The sequence below is a fragment of the Gopherus evgoodei genome, chromosome 1 (genome assembly GCF_007399415.2).
Source record: "Gopherus evgoodei ecotype Sinaloan lineage chromosome 1, rGopEvg1_v1.p, whole genome shotgun sequence".
Taxonomy (NCBI): Eukaryota; Metazoa; Chordata; order Testudines; family Testudinidae; genus Gopherus; species Gopherus evgoodei.
Genome location: NC_044322.1, coordinates 243,511,494 through 243,530,415, shown reverse-complemented (window position 1 = coordinate 243,530,415; position 18,922 = coordinate 243,511,494). Strand labels below are relative to the sequence as shown.

At 39.7% G+C, this 18,922-nt stretch overlaps 1 protein-coding gene across 2 annotated transcripts in view; it reads left to right on the top strand.

Moving 5' to 3' along the window:
* The window catches only part of SOX5 (SRY-box transcription factor 5), an 880,866-nt gene that overhangs the window by 475,882 nt on the left and 386,062 nt on the right, over positions 1-18,922 (top strand). The window lies entirely within an intron of this gene.

Below are 18,922 nucleotides of genomic sequence, written 5' to 3'. Positions count from 1 at the left end.
TTTATACATGAGACATATTCACTCAAGTTCTATAAACTATATTCTTATCCTTCAGTGTTGAAAGACAGAGTAGTGTATGAAAATTACATATAATTTTTAATGCTTAAGACATATGGTTTTAAAAAAGAGACTACCTCAAGCAGGGTCCACTCCAACAGATTCTTACTGCTGGGTGTCATGCTTGACATGCATTCTCTTTCTGAGGACAGTGTAACCCATGCAAATGGTAATCTACCATTGTCCCACTGAAAACAGTTGCATATGCCTGGTTATAAGCACTACATCTGGTATTAAGTTATAGCAGGATCAGGCCCACAATTAGATTTTGCGGTAGTAATATTGCACTCATGTTTTCTGTTATCAATCTGCTCTTATTTCTGTAAAGCTAATCAATAGGCTCCTAGTTTATTAGCGTTGGGTTCTCTTGAGTGGCACAAGGTGGACTAAAACTATCCAGAAATGGCCAATGTAAAATTCCCTGCATGTAGGGAAGCTTATGCAGATAGCTGGCGGAGGTGGTTCCTGCATTAGCCACCCTCCCCCACCACCAGCATAAAGTAGCATGTTTGGGAAGTAGGATGGGGCAAGGAGGGACATGTCAGAGCTGAGTTCCACTGTGCCCAATCCTCCAGTGGTGTAAGGTCACTGAAGTTCCTCATGCCAGTGATGTAATTTAGAAGTGCTCCAGCCATACAAAAACAGTGAATATCTTCCTGCATTACATTTTCTGAACGGTCAAAAAAAATAGTTTTTGCACCATTATTATGATTAATTATCTTTGTTTACCTTGGTTATTGCAATCAATGGGCTCAGCACTGTAGGATCCACAAACGTAGATAATCCTCGCCCTGAAGAGCATAATAATTAAAACAATTAGTATAAGAACATAAGAACGGCTGTACCGGGTTAGACCAAAGGTCCATCTAGCTCAGTATCTGCCTACCAACAGTGGCCAGTGCCAGGTGCCCCAGAGGGAGTGAACCTAACAGGCAATGATCAAGTGATCTCTCTCCTGCCATCCATTGCCGTCCTCTGATGAACAGAGGGTAGGGACACCATTCTTTACCCATCCTGGCTAATAGTCATTTATGGACTTAACCGCCATGAATTTATCCAGTTCTCTTTTAAACAATGTTATAGTCCCAGCCTTCACAACCTCCTCAGGTAAGGAGTTCCACAAGTTGACTGTGCGCTGCATGAAGAAGAATTTCCTTTTATTTGTTTTAAACCTGCTGCCTATTAATTTCATTTGGTGACCCCTAGTTCTTGTATTATGGGAATAAGTAAATAACTTTTCCTTATCCACTTTCTCAACATCACTCATGATTTTATATACCTCTATCATATCCCCCCCCCCGTCTCCTCTTTTCCAAGCTGAAGAGACCTAGCCTCTTTAATCTTTCCTCATATGGGACCCTCTCCAAACTCCTAATCATTTTAGTTGCCCTTTTCTGAACCTTTTCTAGTGCCAGAATATCTTTTTTGAGGTGAGGAGACCACATCTGTACACCGTATTCAAGATGCGGGCGTACCGTGGATTTATATAAGGGCAATAATACATTCTCAATCTTATTCTCTATCCCCTTTTTAATGATTCCTAACATCTTGTTTGCTTTTTTGACCACCTCTGCACACTGTGTGGACATCTTTAGAGAACTATCCACGATGACTCCAAGATCTTTTTCCTGACTCATTGTAGCTAAATTAGCCCCCATCATATTGTATGTATAATTGGGGTTATTTTTTCCAATGTGCATTACTTTACATTTATCCACATTAAATTTCATTTGCCATTTTGTTGCCCAATCATTTAGTTTTGTAAGATCTTTTTGAAGTTCTTCACAATCTGCTTTGGTCTTAACTATCTTGAGTAGTTTAGTATCATCTACAAACTTTGCCACCTCACTGTTTACCCCTTTCTCCAGACATTTATGAATAAATTGAATAGGATTGGCCCTAGAACTGACCCTTGAGGAACACCACTAGTTACCCCTCTCCATTCTGAGAATTTACCATTGATTCCTACCCTTTGTTCCCTGTCTTTTAACCATTTCTCAGTCCATGAAAGGCCCTTCCCTTTTATCCCATGACAGCTTAATTTACGTAAGAGCCTTTGGTGAGGGACCTTGTCAAAGGCTTTCTGGAAATCTAAGACCACTATGTCCACTGGATCCCCCTTGTCCACATGTTTGTTGACCCCTTCAAAGAACTCTAATAGATAAGTAAGACATGATTTCCCTTTACAGAAACCATGTTGACTATTGCTCAACAGTTTGTTTTTCTGTGCGTCTGACAATTTTATTCTTAACTATTGTTTCGACTAATTTGCCCGGTACCGACGTTAGACTTACCGGTCTGTAATTGCTGGGATCACCTCTAGAGCCCTTTTAAAATATTGGCATTACATTAGCTAACTTCCAGTCATTGGGTACCAAAGCCGATTTAAAGGACAGTCTACAAACCTTAGTTAATAGTTCCGCAACTTCACACTGAGTTCTTTCAGAACTCTTGAGTGAATGCCATTGGGTCCTGGTGACTTATTAATGTTGAGTTTTTCAATTAATTCCAAAACCTCCTCTAGTGACACTTCAATCTGTGACAGTTCCTCAGATTTGTCACCTACAAAAGCCAGCTCAGGTTTGGGAATCTCCTAACATCCTCAGCCGTGAAGACTGAAGCAAAGAATCCATTTAGTTTCTTCGCAATGATTTTATCGTCTTTAAGCGCTCCTTTTGTATTTCGATCGTCAAGGGGCCCCACTGGTTGTTTAGCAGGCTTCCTGCTTCTGATGTACTTAAAAAACATTTTGTTATTACCTTTGGAGTTTTTGGTTAGCCGTTCTTCAAACTCCTCTTTGGCTTTTCTTATTACACTCTTGCACTTAATTTGGCAGTGTTTATGCTCTTTTCTATTTGCCTCACTAGGATCTGACTTCCACTTTTTAAAGGAAGTCTTTTTTATCTCTCACTGCTTCTTTTACATGGTTGTTAAGCCATGGCAGCTCTTTTTTTAGTTCTTTTACTGTGTTTCTTAATTTGGGGTATACATTGAAGTTGGATCTCTATTATGGTGTCTTTAAAAAGAGCCCATGCAGCTTGCAGGGATTTCACTTTAGTCACTGTACCTTTTAACTTTTGTTTAACTAACTCCCTCATTTTTGTATAGTTCATCCTTTTAAAATTAAATGCCACAGTGTTGGGCTGTTGAGATGTTCTTCCCACCACAGGGATGTTAAATGTTATTCTATTATGGTCACTATTTCCAAGCGGTCCTGCTATAGTTACCTCTTGGACCAGCTCCTGCGCTCCACTCAGGATTAAATCTAGAGTTGCCTCTCCCCTTGTGGGTTCCCGTACCAGCTGCTCCATGAAGCAGTCATTTAAAGTATTGAGAAATTTTATCTCTGCATTTCATCCTGAAGTTAAATGTTGCACCCAAATACATACTGTTGGTGCAAAGTGGAAGTTTTGCTCTAGCCTTTCAGTTGATTTTTGCTAGTATAAAAATGGGTGAGATCCTGGCACTGCTTTTGCTCTGTGGTGTAAAGCCAACTGGAGCTTCACAGTCCAGCCGTGCTCCCCAGTCAGTTTTGTATTCTGAATGGGAACTCTTGCTTGGGAGTGGTAGCTCCTTTTGTTGTTCCTCACATGGCAGTGTAGTTGGAAGACTGGGGCAAATTCCTTTTCAGCTAAGTGACAGCCACAGAGAAATGAATGTGTTGCCCAAAACCAGGAAGCCAAGTTAAGTTCATTAGGGCAAAGATGTTACCCAGCCCTGCCTTCATAGCAGTTAGGGAGAGGGGCAGCCAAACAAGTTATATCCAGTGATGAGCTGCCAAAATCTTAACAACCGGTTACCTATAAAAAGTTCTGATTTAAGGGAGGGAGGGAGCGGGGGAGGGGCCAGGGCAGGGGGAGACATACTCGTGGGGCCGGGGGCCTCTGCAGGGCCTGGTCCAATTGCCCTACTTGCCCCCTCCCCTCCCCTCTGGCCAGCCCTGGAGCTTGCAGCAGCCCCACCACCACCACCACCTTGCCAGGCCATTCAAAAAGCAGCAGCAGGACAACTCCCGAGCTCAGCTGAGCTGCCCAGCTGGTGCCGGCGGCTGGCCACACTGCAGCTGGGGGGAAGCCGGGGAGGGTCCCGTGGAGCCTCAGCCTCCCCAGCTGGGAATTCTGGGAGCAACAGGATGATCCGGCCTGCGGACTGGAGTTCTTTGCCCACCTCCTGGCCCTTTAACAACTGGTTCTCCACAGAGGTCTAATTTTAGCAACTGGTTCTTGAGAACCTGTGGGAACCGGCTCCAGCTCACCACTGGTTATATCCCTTTAAAAATAACCAGATATTTTTAAAAAAACATGCTAGGGATCTTGGAATGACCCTCCTTGCCTCAGACAGACAAGGTGGGTAAAGAAATATCTTTTTTTGGACCAACTTCTGTTGGTGAGAGAGGCAAATTTTCGAGCCACAGAGAGCTCTTCTTCAGCTCTCTGTGGCTCAAAAGTTTCTCTCTCTCACAAACAGAAGTTGGTCCAATAAAATATATTGCCTCACCCACCTTGCTCTCCAGTATCCTGGGACTGACATTGCTACAACTACACTACATACCTCCTTTCCTCGTGCAGATGAAATGTATGGAGGGAGAGGGGACTGTGGTCTGTAGAGGTCCCTTCTCCCATCCTCAAGGCTAGTTTCTGGAACAGGAACAATGGCTCTTTTATTCTGCTCCCAGCTTCTCCCACTTGCACACCAAGGTCCTGATTTTCCTGCCACAGGATGCAAGTAACTCCCCCTGATTTCCGTTTCAGGCTCCCTGGTCTGATCAGATTGATTAGCCAGTGCAGAGTTTAGTTCTGCAGCATCATGAGCCATGTGGATCTCTCCCACTTTGCATATTGCTTCTGTTCTCTATACTGATATTTTTCCAGTAACCTGGTTCCAACTTGTGTGATTTCGCTTGCATTGCATCTGTTTAATCACCAGTATTTTGCATGTAACATCTCTCTATGCCTAATTCATTGTTATGAACCCACCTAGTGATGGCTTTATAGATCCTTTTCTTTATACTTCACGCTTATCTCCTCATGATTTCTGATTCTTCTTTTTTTTTCTTTTTTTTTTTTTTGGTATTTGAAATGGATCACAGTAGTCAAATCTGATTTCCTCTTATGAATAATATGGTTTTTTAAATGTGTGTAACCCAGAGAAGAAAATGAATCTTAAACCATTACACATGAGCAAAAGGGTAAGTATGTAGAGTACAGCCACATTGCAGGAAGATGAATCCCTTTAGATTTCTCTGTATATAACTTATAAAGTAATGAGGAAAAAGTAACAAAAAAGAAAATAGAATGTAATTCTCTTTGGAGATGTCCTATTTTTTACCTATATCGTGTGTTTTACAGTATACTCGTTGTAAACCACTTGAAAATGATTGGCTGCATGTTAAATACAAACAAGTTATGATTAGCTGATATGTTCAGTGTATTAGAGCAGAATTTGCTTCACATTCAGTCTGTGGTAATCAAGATCTTTTTACTATTTATGGATCTTCTTCTATATCAGGATTTACATGGTAAATACATTTGAAAACTTTTCCTGTCTATTAAATTTCATATTTTTGGATTATACCTGAATTCTGGTCTAATGGTTTAGAATTACGTATGCTCATTGTAACACTTAGCTAGGGTGACCAGATGTCCCGATTTTATAGGGACAGACCCAATATTTGGGCCTTTCTTTTATACAGGCACCTATTACCCCCCACTCCCGTCCCTATTTTCACACTTGCTATCTGGTCACTCTACCCTTAGCTTATCTGCCTGAACTTTTCTGAATTCGTAATTAAAATGTTCAAATCTGAATCCCTATTATTGTGCACATGTTTGGTGCATTACTATACTATAGCCATTAAAAATACAGTACTCTAAGTTTTGTGATAGATGTCCTGTGTATAGGTGAGCTAGTTTGGATTGATAACCAGTCCAGTTTTTCACCTAAAATTCAAACTGAACCAGATATTTTTTTGAGGCTTAAAAAAGTTTGGCTAACTTTTAAAAAAAAAAAATCCTTTCATTTTTTGGGTACTACAGCACTTTCTGGTTCTGATTTGAATTGGCACAACCCATTAGGTGACCTAGGTGGTTGCCTAGGGCACTAACATTTGGGGAGCGGTGATTGCGGTGGCCGGATCTTCTGCTGCCTCTGTCGGGGGCGGCATTTCAGGGGTGGGACTTTCCGCCACCTAGGGCGGCAAAAAAGCTGGTGGCGCTCCTGTCTGTACTGGTCATCCTATCTCAGAATATATAGCAGAAATAGAAGAGGCTTAAAGACAAGCAGTGAAAATGATCAGAGGCATAGAGAGACTTCCATATGAGCAGAGAGCAAACTGACTGAGACTGTTTTGTTTAAAGAGATGAAGAATAATAGACGATAGAGGTATACAAAATAATGAATAGTATAGAAATGGTAAAAAGGAATCCCTGGTTTACTTTTTCCCATAGTACAAGATCAAAAGATCATTCAATGAAATTGAAAGGCAACAAACTTTAAACAGAAAAAAGTAAATACTCAATTATGAGTTGCATAAAAAACTTGTAGAGCTGATTGTCACAAGATGCCACTGAAGCTCAGATCTTAGGATTCAAAAAGGGACTACACATTTATACAGATGAGAACAAACCATAGTTACATTAAAAGAGATATTTATATTAATAAGGAATATAAGCCATTTTGCTTCAGAACATAAGCCAACTACTTAACTGACAAGAGCTAGGAAGACCATGGACTGTTCACTGAAAAATTTTGCATTATGGAGTTTTGCACCTTCTGTATCATCCACTACTGATAGTGTCAGAGACAGGGTACTGGATTAGGTGAATCACTGGCCTGCCAATTCCTATGTTCCTAGATCAAAGTACATTGATTCAAGATGCACCATCAATCATTAGCCCCAAATAACCCCAGAAGATTATGCCACTCTTATGGAAAACTGTGGATTTTAGAAGGGATTAAACCTATAGAAATTACTCTAAAATCCTATAGAATGTAATAATGAATGACCTACTATGTAAAGGTATTTTGAAGTGTGCTGTAATTTCTATAGCTGGGGTATAAGTCTCTATTAAATTGTATGGGTTTTTGGACAATCCAATATATATATATTTTCATTATAAGTCTTTTTTGTATGGCAAACCCAAATCCATGGAAATGCTATGGTCATTTTTTTTTTTGCCTTACCTAATATAACAGACCCCAAGAGGTGCCCCACTGTTGAGGTGACACCTGTTTAACAGTTTTGAAGCCACAATGCTCTTCCTTGTAGATGCTGGGATACTAAGGACCAGCTCAACTTTACCCCCTTTTAATGAATTACTGACTACCTCAGAATTCATTGGATAAGTTTCCTCTGTGATATTCTCACATATGAAATCCCTTCCTGGACTTTGAGCCACATTATTCTCAGGAAAGGGCAGTAACTATGTTCAAACACATGGGAGATGGACTGGCCAAACAGGACCAGATGCTCAAATGCACTTAAGACTTTGCTTGTGTTCCTTGAACAGATATGAAAGACAGAGCTTTGATATGTGCTTCCCCCTCTCCCTTGGCTCGTACATGGTCCTGTATACTGCCTGTAACAGTTAACATGCTCTTCTTTTTTATCATCTCAGAGCATCTTTACAGACACTGGGAGCAGTGCAGCATTGTCATTCATTCATTGCCTGCCAATGGCTTGTTCCTCCATTTAGCCCAGTCTGGTCAGGTCCCTGCATGTCCCTAGTCCGTGGTCAGCCTTGGTTGTGTTTGCATTGTTAACCTGCATAGGATGTATAATGTCTTTTGTTCTTATTTATTAGAGTAATTAAAATGCTCTTAGTAAATTATGGACTGTATTTTCAGCAAATCAAAATTCTCAGGTTGCTAATGAGGATTCAGCCCTTGGCACCATGTCATAATTACTTTTACATAACCCTGAAATAACAACACAAGGAAAACACATCAACAAAGAGAGACAAATCAAACTATTGTTTTAAACATCAGAAATAGAAAGTGCTGTTTCTTAAGAGAAGTGAGTGACAAAGTTTGCATGAAGTACACATGTGAGAATATACAAGTGAATAGTCCTATAGCTTTGGCTGGGGTCCAGTTAAAGGTAAGCAAATGGAGGCGGTAATTCTCTTTGACAGGCATTCTTTAGAAATTAGGGTGTGCTTTAATCTCAATGGGCTGTGAGTGTACTTCTCAATCCGGGCAATGATTTTTGTCAGCCAGGCTTTGATACATCCTTTTTGATTCACCTATATTTTTACTTGCTTGAAGCCCACCCTTAAAGCTTTACAGTGGGACCATGATCCTTCTAAAAGAATAGGTAACAGGATTAAACTGTCACTGGAGGTAGTTAGCCCTGCTTCTGTATTGGCCAGAGGGGATGCTGCAGAGTAGCCTCAGGTATGCTAAGTCTCCATTTCTCTGCACTTTACATAAAATGGTAGCATTTTACATCCACTTTACACAAGGTATAGTGCTACTCCCTCAAGGACCCTCAGCACACTACCTCAGCAATGTTCCCAACCTCTAGCTGTCTCCTGAAATGAGAGGCTAGGATCAAGCGATGAACTTGCATGGAACAAGCAATAAACACAAGTGACCCGTCCTGCATTTATTTTAGATGCTAAATTTTCTGGTTTGGGTCTGTAAAAAGAATTGCTAAAGGTCCTCAAAACAAGCCTTAGATTTCCAACAAATATATCCCTTCTTCCCTCCCCTATTTAGCCATGGCTGAGACCACACAGTACCAAATCTCAATCCCATCATTACCAATGGAAGTATTGTTGCTGTTCACTTCAACAGAATCGGGATCTGGCCCCTAATCACTTTACACACTCCAGTAAAATTATCTACAGGACTTCACCAGAGCACCATTCAAAAATTATTTCTTTACCCATAGGACCATGCTTTTGTAACTGAAACGTTATTTTACCTACCCACTGATTGCTGTTTTTACTGCAGCAAGGTATAAAATAGCAAACTGTTTAGTGACCCCATTTAATATGTCCTTAATTTACTTTAGAATTATTGCTTAATTGACATTTTGTTCTTCCCAGTGAACTATATAAAAATTGTCTACACAATGCTTTTATGAAGAACACAAAGCAGTGGATGTAGTTTAGTGGACATTTAATTGTTTGTGGTGTGTGTGGGGAGGGGGTAGGGGGAAATACATTCACTAAACAGTTTGTTCCTTTACACACGTCTATATTACTAAGGGTACCAATAGATGAACTAGGATGCTAATCTAGACAAATTACAGAAGCATAATCTTCAAAATCTTTATTTTGTTGAAACAATAATTTATTCAGTGACTGGCAAGTTGGTAAGTTCTTATATTTACACACAGTCGATACGATGAAAACCAGTGGATCATTTTTACAAAATATAACACATAGGAAAGATGGTCTTGCAGTGAAGGCACTGCACTTGGGAGTTCTGCTTTCAATTCCCACCTGTGCCATAGAGTTTCTGTATGACCTTGGGCAAGTCACTTGATTGTTCTGTGTCTTAGTTTCCAAGTGTAAAATAGGGATAGTAATGCTTACTTTCTTCTTTGTCAGTCTTGTCCATCTAGATTATACACTCTTCGGGCCTAAGCAATCTTTTACTACTCTAGGTGCAATTCTCCATTGCCTTGAACCTTTTGTAGTTATTTATACCAGTGCAAAATGAGAGTAAATGCTACTATTCTAATTTGGATGTGTTTTGCATCCTCTTTTTACTGATTTTTCAGTAATGTAAATGACTATACAAGGTGCAGGGCAATAAGGTTTGTATGGTGCCTGACACAATAGGGCTCCAGTTGTGATTAGTTGCAGAGGTCTCTGGCGCTACTGTACTACAATAATAAACAGTCATATCAGCACTTAAATGCAATCATTACTTGGGTGGAAATTGTGCAGCTGCCAGTTGCCCGTCTTGGGGATTGGGAATTTTGATCAAAGACGCAAGAATGAACTTTGCCATTATGAATCTTCAATAGCTGCACAAAGCAGACAGAATTTAGGTTTTATGGTTTTGTCCAAAACACACCTGCACTGTAAATAATAGGGACCTCAATCTACCTCAGAGGGTCAACAGATTGAGTTAACCCTTATGGCTTCTTAGCTTGTGATCCTTGGAGGCTTGTTGCAGGTATTAGAAATAGGAAAATATAATGGAAAAGACAATCAGATTGGAAATGTAAATATCAGAACATGGTGGGATTTACCACTTAGCACTGCCAAGCCCCCTATTTAGCTAATAGGTGCAGCAGGACATGGTGAAGTTTAACAGAGAAGTGACATGAATGTGGTGATGAAGCCTAGAAGGATTCTAATGAGAAATGTTCATAAAAGGCCTGATGCAAAGCTTGTTAATGGCAGTGGAAAGACTCCTGTTAATCTGGAGGGGCTTTGGATCAGGCCCTAAAAGTATTTTTTTACTTTTATAGATACGTAAAACTTACATTGTTGGAGACTGCATGGGTTTGGTGACTGGATACAAAGCCTTCTCTCTCCAGTCACCAATCGAAATACAGCCCAGACCCAAGATGAATCAAAAGTCATTTTCTTCAGATGGGAGTTCGGTTGCCTATATGAAATGAGTTAATGGTCAGTGTTGAGTACATTAAGGATAGGTGCTTATATCATAGAACAGTGATAGGAATTGGCACTAAGTAGCACCCCTGTTGGCATTCTCATCTGAGAGGCCAAGTATTGAATGGGGATGGTGGCTAAACAGCTTTGTCCCTCAAGAAGCAATCGTTTCACATCAAGATTGAGGCTCTTTGGAATAGTTTAGGGAAGCTTGGATAAGTTTAACCTTTAGATAAAGATAAGTTTAACCCTTAAATCTGTGGATAAGTGTAACCTTCTGGATAAATGTATAACAACTCTTTTAGTCTTCTGCCAATATGGTACCTCTCACAAGAACAAACTTCACTCAGAAAAGAAGAAAACAAACAAACACAAAATGTTGAAATCCAACTGGTTTTCGCTTCAGCTTGCAATTTAGTCAGTTTTTAAATAGTTTCAGATACTACACAAATCCAGGAGTTCACCTGTTGGTTTTAGAATAACTTCCTTATTTTTTAAATGTTTTTCTCTCAAACTTTTTCTGTCTGAAAAAATAACACAGACAACCCCGCTAACTGACTATGTAGACGAACCACTGAAACAGATTGTACACAGTGATCTCATTATACAAGGTAAAGAAACTAAAATATCACCTCCCCACATTTCCAGCACTTATAATATATGGGGTTACTTTTAACAGTAGTTAATTTAGAAAAACAAATGCAGGGAGAAGTGTAATTTCAAGGTGATTAGATCCCTGTAAGGAGCTGATGGCTGAGGTATGTTGTATATTTTCAAATGGTTTTGGCAAGTTTAATTTATGCTAGTTACTTTGAAGGGGCAAATTACTCAGGCAGATGGAATTGCTAGAGAAACTCACTTGTTTGGACAAGGTCCTTGTATTTTTCTCCACTCTCTCTACCCTCTTTTTCTGTTTTATTTGCTTTTACCCTCTTTTTCTGAGGCACCTCTGGGAACATTTATTCCCATGTCTATATGTCCTCTAGAGGATAATACCTGGCTCATTCACAGCTAAGCTCCCTTGCTTGCTTTTACAATGAGGACAGAATGGACTAGTGATGGACGAACCGCAAAAGGATCTGAGGTTTGGTTTGGATAAGTATTGAAAAGTTTAGATTGGGCTGGAGGTTTCTTGAGAGCAGGTTCCATCATGAAAAACCAGGTAAAAAACAAGGGTCATGTCATGATAGGGGTCTACTACAGACCACCTAACCAGGAAGAAGAGGTAGATGAGGCTTTTTTTAAACAACTAACAAAATCATGCAAAGCACAGGACTTGGTGGTGATGTGGGACTTCAAGTAACCAGACATATGTTGGGAAAATAACACAGCAGGGTGCAGATTATCCAACAAGTTCTTGGAATGTATTGGAGACAATTTGGAGCCAAAACAGGGAAAGAACAGGTTAAAAATTATTTAGAAAAGTTAGATGTCTTCAAGTTGCCAGTTCCTGATGAAATACATCATAGAATACTCAAGAAGTTGACTCAAGAAATATCTGAGCCATTAGCAATTATCTTTGAAAAGTCATGGAAGACAGAAGAGTTTCCAAAGGACTGGAAAAGGAGCAAATATAGTGCCCATCTATAAAAATATAGTGCCCAGGAATAAGGACAACCTGGGGAATTATAGACCGGTCAGCTAAATTTCAGTACCTGGTAAAATAACAGAGCAAATAATTAAGCAATCAGTTTGCAAACAGAGAAAATGATAAGGTGATAAATAACAGCATGGATTTGTTCAGAACAAATCATATCAAACCAACCTAATAGCTGTCTTTGACAGTGTAAAAAGCCTTGTGGATCTGGGGAAATGGTAGATGTGGTATATCTTGATTTTGATAAGGCTTTTGATAATATCTTGCATGACCTTCTCATAAACAAACTAGGGAAATACAACCTACGTGGAGCTACTGTAAGGTGGGCACATAACTGGCTGGAAAACCTTGACTGCTAATGTCTCTCTGGAGTTCTCAGTCAAGCTGGAAGGACATACCAAGTGGGGTCCTATTTAAATAATGGTATTGAGAGTACACTTATACAGTTTGTGGATGATACCAAGCTAGGAGAGATTGCAAGTGCTTTGAAGGATAGGATTAAAATTCAAAATGATCTGCACAAACTGGAGAAATGGTCTGAAGTAAATAAGATGAAATTCAATAAGGATAAATGTAAAGTACTCCACTTAGAAAGGAACAATCAACTGCACACACACAAAAAGTGGAAATGACTGCCTAGGAGAGAATACTGCAAAATGGGATCTGGGAGTCATAGTGGATCACAAGATAAATATGAGTCAACAGTGTAATGCTATTACAAAAAAAGCAAACATAATTCTGGAATGTATTAGCGGGAGTGTTGTAAGCAAGACACGAGAAGTAATTCTTCCGCTGTACTCCATGCTGATTAGACCTCAACTGGAGTATTGTGTTCAGTTCTGGGCACTACACTTCAGGAAAAAATGTGAACAAATTGAAGAAAGTCCAAAGAAGAGCAACAAAAATAATTAAAGTCTAGAAAACATGACCTATGAGGGAAGATTAAAAAAATTGGGTTTGTTTAGTCTGGCGAAGAAAAGACAGAGGGGGGGACATGATAATAGTTTACAAGTACATAAACTGTTGTTGTTACAGGGAGGAGGGAGAAAAATTGTTCTCATTAACCTCTGAGGATAGGACAAGAAGCAATGGGCTTAAATTGCAGCAAGGTCGGTTTAGGTTGGACATTAGGAAAAACTTCCTAACTGTCAGGGTAGTTAAGCATTGGAATAAATTGCCTAGGGAGGTTGTGGAATCTCCATTATGGGAAGTTTTTAAGAACAGGTTAGACAAGCACTTGTCAGAGATGGTATAGATAATACTTAGTCCTGCTTTGAGTGCAGGGGACTGGACTAGATGACCTCTCAAAGTCCCTTCCAGTCCTATGATTCTATGCAATTTCCATTATTTCTTGGTTCCAGTTGAGCTAGACACTTTCTAATTGATGTTTTCCCTCTGAGCCTGGACAGAAACTGAGTGTGCAGAGCTCGGCTAAATGAAAAATAATTACTAGAAAGTTAAACAAAATGTTTTGAGACCCTCAATAAAGTTTACATTTCAGTTTTGGATGAAGATTCAGATTTAGTGAAAACTCACTGGTTTGTTCTTTCTCCATAAGTGTAGTACCCTTTCTTTCTTCTACAGTTTTTCATGGGTGTTAGACGACCCTGCTGAAATGTTGGGTAAATGGCTCACAAATGATGGCTTCATTTGTTACCAATGCAACTGAGATGGTTTTCTTTTTCTTAAAGAAATTGCATTAAATTTGAAAAACTGTAAACATGAAAATAATTTCAATACTCCTCCCACCCATTCACACCTTTTGCTGTATTCCGTTCAGCACTTGGTTTCTCCAACACTACACAAGCCTGATTCAGCATTTATGTATTTTCAAACAGAATAAATCCATTATATTACTAAGAGTTAACTTCTACCTTTACATAGGTACTTAATTCCCATTTATGGAAATGGCAGGCATGCACTTCGGAGGGAAAAATCTATTCCTAAATATATGATCTATATTGTAGCTTAATATTCCCATCTTAAAAATTAAGCATTCACTGGTTGCAAAATATTCCAAGTAGAAAATTGTGTCAACCTCACCCCATTCTCATCCCCTGCTCCCCCCGGAAAAAAAAAAATCTGGATAGAAATGTGAAAGGTCCAGATTTAAAACTGTAGATCCGTAGGGTTTAATCCTAGCAAAGAAAACCTGTTTATAATCTGTAGAGTTTCTTATATTTGCTTTGAGAATTTTCCAGTAGATCATTCTATGGAACATCTTACATTTCCTTGGACTTTGTAAATTTCTATTACAACTTTCAGTGGAAAAAAACAAAAACTGAAAAGCTCACTTTTTTCCAGCACTTTGCTTCTCTTACTGCATGGTAGTATCTGCCAAAGACACAAATCTGAAGTGTTATCATTTGACAATTTTAGGAACATTTTTGTTCAAGTCAAGGATTTTCTTTTCTTCAATTCGCTTGTGTACAAATATATGGAACACACGTAGCTCACATTCCCCCAGTTTACAAGTGTTGTGGTATTTATAACCTGTATAATATATGATTTTCTTATATGAGTGTTTATATTTTATGTATCTTCCTTTTTTCCTCAGTCATTTATCCATATTATCTCCTATTACCCTTATGTGTTTGTGTGTGTGGGATAGTGAATGAGGCAACAGCCCCTGGAAGAGGAAGGATAATTTTGTGGTTAAGGCACTGGTTTGGGTCTTGGGTGATCGCCTGTGTGATTTTTTTTGGAAAGTCACTTAGGTCAGATTCTCAATTTGTGTAAGCTGGTGAAGCTCTCTTGACAATAGCTATGCCAGTTTACAGCAGCTGAGGATCTGACCCTTAATCACTTTGTGCTATAGTTCCCCATCTGTAAGATGGTTATAAATTACATTTTTCTGCCTCTCAGGGATGTGTTGAGGATAATTTCATTAGTTTATAAGGTGACCATGTCCTGTCTTGATGTGGGCCATGTAAGTATCTAAGGGTTTCAAATGTGGTTGGCTTAACTTTGCTCCCATTGATATCAATAGGAACATTGCAATTGACTTCAGTGAAAGCAGAGTTAGACCACTGTTGCCTGTTTTTGAAAATCCTGCTCTTGTTGCAGTTCTACTTGTGAATTACTTCCTAATGAACACTATTATTTTTCAGTTCTGTGTCATTGTTTTATATATTTTGTCCTTGAAATCTTCCAGAATTATCCATATTTTAGTCTGTCTGTCTAAATCTGTGTTGTCCATCTATCCTTCCACTATGTCTGGTGATATCCTAGTGATAAATTTCAGAACCATACAAATTTAAATTTATCATTCACCTTTGACTGCCTCTATTACACTCTGTCTATAGATCCATTTTTGGCGAGACTACTTGTTACATTTCAAACCTCTGGGTACCTTTCAATGGCCACCCAGTTTAAAAACAAAACAAAATGAAGAAACAAACAAAGCAGTTGACCTACAAATGTTTGTTTCTTTCCTCCGTAAATATGCTGGTTTGAGATATTAGATGGCAATGTTCAGGTCTGTACCAGCTGACAGATGTAAGGTCCAATATAATGTGAAACAGCATAGCTAGGAATGAGAATGTTCTATTGTTGGAGAAGAGCAGGGAATTCCCCAGCTCCTCTGGTTTCTGATGGGATATACAACACTTGTTATGTGGTGTGGCAGCTATTGAGATATGAGGGCTTAAAACTGTGACAGTATGATTTGTGGAAAAGAGTATTCAGTTAATTTTTCAGAGATTTCTTAAATTAATTATTCAGAATTTTTTCTTTCCCCCTTTTGATTGCAGTTGGGCACATTATTAAGACAAATCTGGCTTGACAGGTGGAGGGACATAAAGATAGCAATGGTAACATTTCTGCTTCTTTCTAGACCATGCTTCTCTTCCTCTCGGTGAACCAGGAGAGGTTTCTCAGTGGATCTGGAGAAACTGAAGAGGCAGGAATCAAGATCTCAATGAGGCTAGGAAAAGAGATTGTACTTATCAGGGAAACTTATCGTAACTGGGAATAAAAGGGAGCTAGGGAGTGAGGACCAGGCAAGGCAGAGGCATTCAAGTAAATGGTCTTCAGCTCTTCTTTCTCCCTACTTCCCCCCAGTCTCTGCCCTGGTCAGTTGTCTCTCAGGCTTTCCCACGGAGCAGCTTCTTGCTGCCTACCTCCTCTTCTGGCTCTTTCGCTTTTCCTGGTCCATCCAAGGTACTGCTCCATGCTCAGTGAGAAGGAAGGAGCAGAGCAGCATTGAGAAATGGGAGAGCAGAGCTCAGGAAGCAGCAAAGTGTGGCCAAGGAGCACGAAAAGGACCAATTAAAAAGAAGCCACTCACATTTGACAAGTACTTGTAGGGGCTGTCAAGCAGTCTAGAGTGGTTCATGACCGTGAATGTCAGCCTCAGGACAGACTGTTAAGAAGCGTGGCACAAACTCCAAACTGGTTGTGTGTTCTATACTGTACCTAGATTTCACTAACCCAGTATCAAGTGTGAACTTCTCAGGCACTACAACAGCCTTAACATGGAGTCACAGACAGTCCCCTGGGGTATTCTGGTCTATCTTGCCACCTAGACAAGTTTGTCCCTTATATAAAAAATCACAACATTATTCAGGTTATTCCCAGTCCCAAAAGGCCAGTCACTTACCCAGGTCAATTTTACCACACATCTCTCACCAAAGACAACACTTGTAGCTGAACCTATAATTAACTAAAGATTTACTAATTAAGAAAAAGAAATGAGAGTTATTTACAAAATTAAAGCAGGTAAACATACAGACACCAATGAGTTAGTCTTAGGTTTCAAAAGGCAATAAAAGCTACTGCAATATGCAAGCTTTCTGTGTCTTTTAAGGCTAACCTAAGCTAAGCAGCTTGGCGATCCCTTGCTTACACTTAGAATTATTGCCCTCTCCAAATTCCAAGCAGCACGGTGATACAGTTCCTTCTGGTCAGCCATTTTTATTCCCTTCCGCTAGAGTTCAAATTGATGGAACAAGTGTTGGCGCCTGTCTTCTCTTCATGTGTATGTGGCAGGGGGCAATCAACATTGTCTTTATCCTTTGATGGTTCATTTGGTTTCAGTGTGCTTTCTTGTGTGCAGGACCAGCACTTTATGCTAATTAATGCTTCTTTCCTGTTTTTTGGTGAGTTATACAATTACAGAAGTTTACAGTGCAAACACTCAGTATGACTTCATACCTTGGAGAACAAATGTTATATGTGAGATCAATACATGCAGCTTCCTAGGAGTATTTCTTCAAGTCTAAACACTAAACACATTCTTATCAATTTAACATCTATTTTAACAATGCTAACACATAGGTGAGTCGGACTGGTTTCCAGCTGTGCATTTGTCAGTGTTCAGTGAGGTCTAGGGGCCTTGCCATGAGCTGGCACCTGCTCTGCCAGCATCACAGGGGGTGAACTATCTTTTAACCATTTTAACAAAGCAGTTGACTCTAGTGCTATTGTAGGTGAAACGCTATTGAAATTTGCAGATGTGCAAGATGGGAAACATGAATTTCTAAAACAAAACAGTTGGTATGAAGCTGTTTCCCCATCAGCTGAGGCACTATTATTGCTTGATTAAAGCAGGGGACTGGGAGTCAGGATCCTCAGTTCTCATCCTAATGCAGCAGTGACTAGGGGTTGTGTGAGCTTGGCCTAGTTACTTAACCTCTCTGTACTTCTGCTTCCTCATTTAAAGCCAAATTCTCATCCCTATATTCATACTGAGTAGCACCTTACTCTACTCAGAGTCCTGCTGATTTTGGTGGGTCTCCCTGTGGAGTATGTTACTGTTCAACACAACTAAGGGTATCAGAAGGAGGGATAATTATATTTATTTATTACAATGGAGTAATATGAGACTTAATTAAAATGGCTTGAGATCCTCAGATGAAATGCAAAGTGTGTGGGGTTATTTTTCCCCGTCTGCTGCTGCCCCTCTATTAAAGTCTGTTTCATAGTTATCCTAGAAGGGTTAGCTACTAAAAAACAAACAAAAAATCTTGTACATATTAACTAGATTTGTCAGTTTATTGTGAATGAACCTGTGTGGAAAATATTATCTGCCAGGGGCTACTCAAGGAAACCAGTTTACCCTGCCCCATAGTGAGGAGCCATTAGATCTACCTCATGCCAGAAGTTGACAAATTCTATGTGACTGCTCTGAATGCTGCAGTGTGTATGATGCAGATTTGAGACAGTCTTGGTTGAAACTCTTTTCTGTACTATACTGAAGGTGCCTTTGCAAATTTAGCTGCAGTGTTTTGCTCCCACAAGTGACATAATGCTCATTTGGGAAGATAGGTGTAACTCACAAGGGTTTGTTACTACTCTTGGCTAAAGCTGCATCCCAGATTCATGCTGATAAAGCCTTGATACTACACCATAGTGTATACCCTCTGTGTGTGTGTGTGTGCATGTGTGTACAGTTTTACAATATACACAGAAAGTTTAAAAGACCACATTATTTTAAAAAGACATAAAGAAGTAAACTTATTGTCTGTCTGCCTGTTGGGGGGGGGGTAGGGGGAAGTGAGGAAGGGAATGGACCTAATCAAACTGCTAAGGGGTTAAAACCTTGTGGCTTTTAAAGGCCCTTAAAGTTGTCCAGCTGCAAAATTAAAAAAACAAACAACAACAACAACAACAAAACCCCAGCCAATCCTAACTGGGAGGGGAAGCTGGAAGGAAAGGAATAGAGGTTTGAGTGCGACCATGCTGTGTGTGTAAA